At 35.1% G+C, this 10,000-nt stretch overlaps 1 long non-coding RNA gene across 1 annotated transcript in view; it reads right to left on the reverse strand.

Moving 5' to 3' along the window:
* The window catches only part of LOC104698293, a 48,304-nt gene that overhangs the window by 34,621 nt on the left and 3,683 nt on the right, over positions 1–10,000 (reverse strand). Inside the window, exon 2 of the long non-coding RNA XR_753280.4 lies at positions 1,020–1,086. This is a non-coding gene — a long non-coding RNA (uncharacterized LOC104698293). The remainder of the gene's footprint in view (positions 1–1,019; positions 1,087–10,000) is intronic.

Genomic DNA, 10,000 nt, shown 5'->3' on the forward strand with positions numbered 1-10,000 from the left:
AAGTCTATTTTTTCTGAGTAATGTATCACAATTCAATTTTGCTTCGATAGAATACTGAAAGCAATTACATCTACTTCATCCACAGAAACTCATCTCTCTGTCTCTTGCTTTCTCTCTTTCTTTATCTTTTTAAATGTTGTATTGACTTATGGTATGTGAGCTGTTAAGATCATTCAGACTTACAAACATCTTCATTTACAACTGGAAACTTCTGACTTTTTAAATCTTTGATATTTAAATTGCATTTTCATATGTATAGAAATTGTTCAGTAACACCATTTTAAGTAATCCTTTAGTTCAACCTTTGTCTTTCTAGTCTAAACATTTTTTTTTTATTTCTCCAAAGTTTATCTGGACTTTTTCAATATGATGTATGTCAAGGAATCAGCCTAAGTGATAAAAGCAGGAAGGGAAAGTCTGCATCAGTGAGTATTTATATTGGCAAGAGCTGACAGTTTTATAAAAGAAAAACAAACACCAAGGCTGTTCATTTCTGAAATGAAATCAACTTCACTTCATTTCTCTCAGGAAAACATCATCACATGAAATGATATAAATCAGTATTGATATCAGTAAGCTTCAAACTAGAAGAGACAAATGCACTCTGCAGCACAGTAATTCAATGGCTCCGAGTCAAGTTTACTGTTGTATCTTTTCTACTAATCATTGTAAAAATTCCCTGTGAAATAATTATCCCTAAAACAATCAAGACAGTATATCTCTATAAAGGAGAGGATTGATTTAACAACAAACTCTAGATTTATCTGTATTGATTAGAGGGCATTCAGTGTAATTTTAGTGAATTATGTTTGGCTTTCATTTCCCAGTAGAAATTTTTCTTGTGATGATCAAAAGGTAAATTACAAACTACTACATGGTCTTTTGTGTGCCATGTACATAACATCCAACTATTACTTTTTAAAGAAACATTGATGTAGGAAAGGAAATAAATATTGGGGATTTTTTTTATACATGATATCTTACTATAAAAATCGTATGACTGAGTTTATAGCACTTACCTAAGAGCCTGATGTCATCTTCTCAATTCATTAATACAGAAATCAGGACTGCACTAAAGAGTCTGTGCTAAAGGAACAAATCCAAGATCATCTTATGAGAATAGAATTAGAAAGATTAAGAAAGTAATATGATTTTTCTTCTTAAATAGGAGTAATTTCAAAGCAGCTGTTAACACTTTCATGTCTGAAACTTCCTTTCTGGCACAAGGGAGAACTAAAGGAATCAGACAGATTCAAAGACAATTTAATGTAGCTGTAAGTCTGACACTGCTGCTGATACAATTTAATTTAGAACTAATTAGAACTAAGAAGGCTAGTTATTTTGTCAACTGCAAGTGTGTTAGTTCCAGTCATTTTTAATCCAATGTAACAAAGATAAAGAGTCTAACTTACTTTGTTTAGTTAATAACATTAGGCCAGAAGGATCACCTAGTCATTTCGTGTTACCCAATACATTGCTAATATAAACAATGTCTAATTACAGTGACTACATACTCCCATGAAATGACCAATTAGAACATTTGCTGATTGTACATGTTCACTGTTAGAGACATTTCCACAGGCTTTCTGTGGGTTGTATTCATAAATTCTACCCCAGCTGGTAGGAAGCATAAGAGCAGAATATGAGAGGAAGAAGTTTTTAAGCAGCACAAAGGACATTTAAATTCTGAGACAGAGTTTCCATGCAAAAATATATCAAATTAAAATATAATTTTTAGTATTCCCTAGGAGTATGTAATATTGCACATTTATATGCTCTTCTTGCTGAATCAAGCAGATCATATGGTGTATTCAAGACTCATATGATAAAGAAGATATGTGTTAGCATTTTAATATTTAGACCAACAAATACAGAGTGATTTCATTTTTCTTACAAAGCTGATTTATTGACTATAATCTGTAGCTGGTATGAATTATGCCAGAGTAGTCTCTTATTTATTTTTGTTACTTTACTGATGAGTCAATAACTGTCCCCTGAAAATATTAGTCCAGCATGTGCCAATGTTCTGTAAAGTGGCAAAATCTGACAATGATATTGACAGCATGTGTTAAACTCAAATTAAAATCAAAATTTAAAAAATACAATAAATGAGAACAAACTCTTCCTTGTCTAAAGAAAAATTGCTGACACTGTAAAAATTGCTTTTTTAACGATTGAATTATTATCCTTTAAGTAATCATGTTGAAAAATTTGCTAGATCCGTTAAAGTAAATAACAGTACTTCAGTATGTGCATTGCCAAACCTAATTAACACAAAAAGTATTAGAAATACTGGAAACAATGAGACACAGTTATCTAGACAAATAAAGAAATTAATTTACAATGATTGCAATCAATGCATATATCACAGCCAAGTAAAAATTGGATACTGAAAAACTATCTGGAAGTATTGATGTTAACAATTGCTCTGCAGGCGTCGAAAATGCCTGGCTGCCACACATGCCAGTGCAGTCTCAATCCTTCTCTTGCTTCAGTGAGTTCAAATGTTGCCACTCAGGTCAGTGTGATAGTGTCAGGTGCTTTTCCTATTCTTCTTAGGCAATGCCCTAAACAATACTAATCTACTTACATGAAAGTTTTCCTTTGAATAAATGGATACATGATAATCTACATGTCTGTCCACTAGAATTTGAGAGAATTAAAATGTAGCTTAAAACCCACATCATGTAAATAATTACAATTTGGTAAAAGCTAAAAACAAAAATTAAAAAATGTTTTCTTAAATTAATTAGTATATACTGAATGTGTGCTACATTGTCTTGTCCAGCATATTTAAAAATGAAATATATGATAAACTTTGTCTTATTACAATTATATTAACAAAATAAAGTAATTAAAAGACTCCTACTTTTTTTTCTAGAAGAAAAGAAAGAGACAGAAATTATTAAACTATCCAGAAAAGAATCAAAGCTTTTATATGGAAAACAATTCTTTGAGCTGAATTGCAATAAATCAATAAGATGGTTATTTTTCAATAGGTAATAATTGTCTTTATATAAACCGAAAATATTGTTTGGGGTGATTAATATACAATGCCACATTATGCATTTGAGAGTGTCAATGCATAATTCTTAGTTCTAATGTTATTATGTAATTGAGAGAACATGTTCATTTGCCCTAATAACTACTAAGATGCACTTAATAAAATGAAATGTAATAATACTTGTAATTTAATCTATTCATGGGAGTAATTTTAAAAGTCTAGCATTCTCCTTAATGTGGATAACATTCATAATTTATAAAGTGTTGTGATGCAGAATTGACAATGCCATTGTTTTTTACACTTTGAGATGAATCTGCAGGCTTCATTATCTGCATACCAACCTCAGGATTATCAAGGGCAAACAAAAGATAATTAACACCAGAAACAGGCAAATGCAGGAGATACTCAGTGAGGTTTTTCATTTAATGTGGAACCTTTGAAAACTGGGAAAAGGAATAACAGTTCAAAATCCTTTTTTTTTCCCCTTCGCAGAAAACTATTCCAGTATGCTTTTTATTTCCTACGTTTTAAATATCATGGTTTTTGCTATAAAATTATATTGGCATGGTCAGCCTTAGATACATTCAGTAAATGAATGTGTTAAGACAAGTTTTTTTCCCAAAGTACTAAGTGTTCATTTTCTGTGGTGGTTTTTTTTGTCTAGAACAGTAGATGGGTAACTATGGTATATATTTTCAAATGCTATAGTTTCACTTGCCCACAGCAAATCTGTAAATAAACCACTTAACTTTTCCTTGCCTCATTGTGCCATTCTCTAATGATGAAAACTTCTACTACACAAATTTGATTAATGAATAAGATGTATTTTTATGTTAATAGCTTGTAGGAAAAAGCATGCGAGACTGCCTTGAGTGTTTTTATATGTACTCACAGCAGAATAATAAAGGTATACTAAATGCTGATATCCGAGAGAGTGTATTTCAATCAGTAAGGATTACTGACATGTTTCTTTTTAGTTCTTTGAACAAGAAGTCTTGACTAAGATTCTGCATTGCACTCAAAAATATTTGCCATGTAACTAATAATTTCAGAAATTAACCAGTGAAGATCCTCCACAAAGAGAATCTTTTGAATGCAAGGCAAAGAAGCATTATATGGTTAGACTCTAATCTGTGAATGAACACACTTCTACAAAAGGTCCAGGCAAAGTCATTTTACAAATGGAAATGCAGGACAGTGGCATTCAGAGTTTTACACAACTTACAGATGTTGATGACGGTTTAACTCCCCACCTGTTATTTACATAAGAAGTTATTATTACAAGGGAATGTGATTATTAGCCTATGAGCTATCCATGAAAGATTTAACCATTTGTGTTTGAAGACCTTGGTGTATTACCATACCTTCACATTTTACAATTTAGAACTGGAAATGCCTTTTAAGTAACTAATCCAAAAATTATATACAATCAGTAGGAGCTCGCTTTCCACCCAGCACAGGGAGCTCAGAGCACTCTACACAGGGATGATGGTTACACTCTAAGATTCAAGCTGCAACATAACTTGATGAGTCTTGTTCTCTTCCAGAAGGCCTGATGCCAGTTATAATGGTTCCTTCATTATCAGGGTTGTCCCTTATTCCTTCTTACCAAACCTTTTTCCTCTTGGTCCTGATTCACCCTGAACAGTGACAGGCACCAGAAGGTGCATGGGACAGGGAAGCCCATATGAGCACACTGCCCCCGCCCTAGGAAACAGGGAGAGGCTGAGGCCAAGGGCTCTCCACATCCTTGGATATCCAGACAAGTATTTATATCCAGACAAGCATTTAAGGCCATGAAATCCCACAGAAACTATGTGGTTGATGATCAGTTCAGATGAGTCAGCAGTGTGCCATTGAGATCAGCAGGGCATTGGGCATCCTGAGGTGTGTCAAGCACAGCATATCTACCAGGTGGAAAGAGACTGTCCCACTAGGCTCAGCCTCACCTCAAGTACTCTGCACAGTTTTGGTCAACGTAATACATCACAATGTGCCCAAAGGAGGTTATCAAAAATGCCAAAGGGACTAGAGGGCATGACTTATGAGGGGCAGATGAGGATATTTTGTTTATTCATCTCAGAGAAGAGGAAGGTGCAGAGTGATCTCATTGCTGTCTACAACCTCCTCATGAGGGGGAGTGGAGAGGGAGGTATTGATCTCTTCTTTCTGGTGTCCAGTGATGGAATGTATTAAAGCTACACAAGGGTGAACTCAAACTGGATATTATGAAAAATTCTTCACTGAAAGGGTGGTCAAAGAAAAGAACAAGCTCTTGAAGAGCTTGGTCATGGTTCCAAGGCTCCTGTTGGTGTTCAAAAAGCATCTGAATGATGCTCAGCTTCATGGTTTATATTTTTTTATGTGGTTTAACTTTTAGGTTGCCCTATGTGGAGGCAGGATTTGGGGTCAATGATCCTCATGGGTGCCGCCCAACTCAGGATACTCTGGGAATCTATGATGCTAAGTACTGGAAATCTCAGGCACTGAGTTGTCATTCTTCGACTAGTTGTCATTCTAGTTTCTAGATACTTCTGAAAAATAGAGCTCCAAACTTTTCCCACACTCAGTGGGAAGCTTTAAGATTAAGAAAAAATGAAGAATCAAGATAGTAAAACTCCTAAGTGCTACAGCGATCTAAAAAATTTTTTTAATTAAAATTCCTTTTTTAAGGACATTGGCTTCAGTTCTGCAAATATTTGTACAAAAGCTTTTTAACCTAAGGTCTTTAAAATTAAATGTACCATGGCTAGAAGAGAGACCATGTCCCTTTGAACTAATAGAGAATATCAGTTCCCTCACATAAATTTATTTATTTAAAAGCCCCCATCCTTTCATTGAATTCATCTTCTATTTAACTCCCCTTCCCCTGAAGGAAAATAAGGTATATCCTCTACTATCTGGAGATTACTGTAAATACATTTTATGGAGTATGATACCCTTTTTAATTACACACAGGAAAACACAATCAGAGTAGGTCTAACTTGATTACCAGGTGAGACAGTAAAAAACACACCATGGCAAATGGGGTAGTGGGCAGTGGTGGGCTCTGTGACAATCCCTGCTCTCCCTGAACCCCATCCCTGCCTTCTGTAGCAGGAGAGGCAGCCTTTGTTTATAAAGTCCAGAGGACATACACAGACAGAGTAGATAATGTAGAGCTTCTCCATTACAGAGATATTTCAGTAAAGTCTTTCTTTCGTGCTTTATCCTTCCAACTTCTACTACAACTACCAGTAATAATAAGAACAATAAAATAATGGTAATAACAATAATAATGAAACCTGTTTGCTAATCTTCACATTTATTAAGAGATTTTTTTCTGAAAACTTTTCTCTGGACCTATCCTCCACAGTATTTCTAAACATCTTTTAAGTGGTGTTCATGGGTTTATTTTAAGAGTTTATTATAGACCAGGATTTTCAGAAATCTGTAGTAAATAACAAGAAATACTCAATGCTTAGCAGCTGGAGTTATTCAAAGCAGCATACACTCTTCTTATTTATATATTTTTATATTTTACATTATACTTAGCATATATCATTTTTATGCAGTTTCATTTTCTACACATTTAGTTTACCAGGATGCAGGTTTTGCAAATGTATGTGGTTCTTTCTGGAAAGGTGCAGTTCCAGATGCAGCAATATCTGGTCCTCTGTGCAAAACTCCCACCTGTGTTAATGGGAATTTGTGATGAAGTGAGAACTACAGGTAATTATATAATGAAATGCAGATATGAAAGATGTGTTAATGGCAGAACACTAACATAATCATTGTGTGCGCATGTGAGTATGAAAAAGCCAAAAGTTGTTTGTCAAAATTTGAAAAACTAATAGTTGAGATTATAGGAACTAAGTCTATTTTTGTTTTGCTTGATAACCTTTCTAAGAGAATACAATATTACTTTTTCTGCTGCTGAGTCCCTGTCATTCAAGGTAGCCTACCAGTATGGTGAACTGCTTGAGCCATATATAAAGGCTCACATGCTATGATTTATGCTATAATTTGGAGTCAGTTACATTCATTTCTGCTAATATGCAGATATTGAAGCCTTAGAATTCTCATTCAGGAGGGACCTATTTGCATCTTACTATGACAGTTCCAAGTCTGTATTCCCTGTATGGATGAAAACTTCAGAGTGACAGAGCTTCATCAGAACTAAAGGAGCTTCCATAAACAGGGTGCCTGTGGAAAGAACTACTTTCAGCTGGTATATGAGGGATGATGAGGTCCTTTTAGATCTATACATCTAGCAAATTTTTGAGAGTTCTTGGAAAAAAGTAGAGAAGGTTTAAGAAGATTGGCAATAAATCCTTAAATTTAAAATAAACATCTTCAAGTGTATCAAAAGGACTAGATGTAACATACACTGGATACCAGTTGATTTTTCTCCCTTGCAGGTGTATTTATGAAAGCACATGCACCGCAAAATATGCACCCCCAAGCTTGTTGCCTGAGGATGAAATAATAGTCGATGATAACTCTTCCAAAAAGAACTGCCTTTGTGCTACATTTAAACTCAGTGCTCATGTTCTAGCATTAAACCAATAAAGAATTTTCTGTTTCAAGTTGTGCTATATGTGGTGAGGAGGCACCAAATTTCAACATTACCTCCTAAAATTCAACTTCTGTTTAGAGTGATTAGAAGAATGATGAATAGAGTGTCAAAGTCTTTCAGCACCTCAGAAGTCCAATCTAACACCTACAGAATCCTGACAATATGGAAATGATTGGAGGTTTTGTGCCATTGTGCCCTAAAGGTGCTATGAGTGCTTTCTTGGCTGGACACTTACTCTATGCTATGTTGTGGTTGCTTAAGAAACTCTTCAGATTCTCCTTTCTTTTCTTTTGAGATCTCTCCTAGAACACATCTGTAATGTGGGGTCAGCTTCAATATTTGGTCTTCCTTGTGTTGCAATTAACAACCAATGATAGTCAGAAAGGAAGAGGTACTTTTTCTTTGCTTATCCTGGATGAGATTATGCTTCTGGTTCTTCAATGGTAGGGCTTACTGCTGGAATAATTGCAATGTGTGCCAGATTTCCAAAAGTGCCTGCCTAACAGCCATATCTGCCAAATATATGCAGAAACTGCAGGAGCAAAGAAGTGTGTAGGTAATCTACCTGTGTGTGCAATTACAGTAGCAGTTGTTCATACACTTTGCATGAATGTAGTTTTATGTATGCAATGAAAGTCAAAGCCTAAGCTTGTACTGACAAACTTAGATACTTCCCGAACTGAAAGTAATGCCAGCTCTACACTCTAATTCCAACTGACTGAAGAGCTTTGAAATCTCTTTTGCTATATTGATTCTTCTAGCTGTCCATGCACACTGTGTTTTATAATATTCAATTGATCTACTGTTGCAGGGGCCAAAAGTGGATCTCTATAGAGAGGGAGAGTAATTGTCCACATCTATCAGTCATGTCAGAGAAATGTCTACAACTCAGGGAGAACTCTTGTGAGTAGAACCAGAGAAAGGAGTAATCTGGAACTCTTTTGAGTATCTCATTGATGTGAGAATAGACTAAAGAAGCCCTTGTCTGGTGGTCCAATTGTTCAGTGAACACATACTGTTGAAGTTACTGAAGCATTTCCATTAATCTGCATGCTACATGCTGAATAAAGGGATGAAAAATGCTTGATTCAAGACACAAAATTATTTATTTGAGTTACAGCTGGAATTTTTTTAATCAGCTGTGGACTACTAGAACATATTTTGCGTCCAAAAATTCTCAATCAACACTTTTATGGAATTTTTCCTTTGTGTGCATTTAGGCTGAAATCTGAAAGTGAATTTCAAGTCTGAATAATATAGCTATTAGTTCTGTACTGATTCTGTCAGCTAAGGAAAGTTTAACTTTTTCTACAGACTAAAACCAAAGTTTGACCATGGAAAAATATGGTGCCAGACATAAGGTCTAAATACCTTTGACTTAGAGAAGGTTATTCTGTCACTCATACTTGTGAGTTCTTTTCAAAAAGAGTGGAAAGATTTAACTCATCTCTCAAGAAAACAGGGAGGAATATCAACTCCTATATAATGGGTAAGTATTTAATTACAGTGTTACATAAAATTTCATTGTAACACATCACATTACAATGTTTCCCCACAATTACACTTTAGTGGGGAAAAAGGCAAAAAAGTCCTAAAGATCATGGTGTCACTTAGTTTAATAATTCTCAGTTTCTTTTAAACACTTCTATTTCAAATAGATAATCAATGGTGGAAATTATACTGAAAACTTAGCTGGTTTAATTCTAGTGCCAGTGGCTCAAAGGTGATATGGCAGTTAGTGCCTTTAAAGACTCTGGGCTGAATATCTCATGTTTAAGTATTTATTGCTAAATAAAATAACAGACCTGAGGATGAAAGTATCTACCAGTGCTAGGAGGATTGAGGAGGACAAGATCCTAGGAGCTTGTTGAGAACACTGGTTTAACTTTTCATTACAACACAAAAAAATAACACTGTTACTTTTATCTTACAGTTGGAAAGTCTTTTCATTAGCAATCATTATGGTTAGCTATGCAAACTTCAGATTGCATAGCAAGCAATAATGTCATCGTTCCTATGAAAGGCACGTATCTCAGTCAGTTCTCTTTATTCAGTACTAGAGATAAGCATTGTGTTTCTTTAAGTTTATTTAATCTTTACCTCTGTAAAATAGATATGTTTAACAATCCAGATCATGTTCCAACTTTAGATTTTCATACTACCTGAGGAAAAGGACTGAGCCAGTGTGGTGGAAACCTTTTCAGTTTAATGAGAGATAATATTGATTTCCTATACTTCTGCCTTGTTCTGACATATGGCAAAAGACTTCCAGGGCTCAGGTAAGACCAGGCTTCCCTGTGAAGAGGGCAGATTCTCCTTTACCACTTCCCCTGGAAGAGAAGCTTCAACCAGCACCATGTGCTCCCCTGAGGATCAGATCCTAGAAAAGACTACAGCACAGCTGAGATGCATGGTCTTCTTCCCAGCATGCAATTCAG

This window comes from Corvus cornix, chromosome 1A (genome assembly GCF_000738735.6).
Source record: "Corvus cornix cornix isolate S_Up_H32 chromosome 1A, ASM73873v5, whole genome shotgun sequence".
Classification (NCBI taxonomy): Eukaryota; Metazoa; Chordata; class Aves; order Passeriformes; family Corvidae; genus Corvus; species Corvus cornix.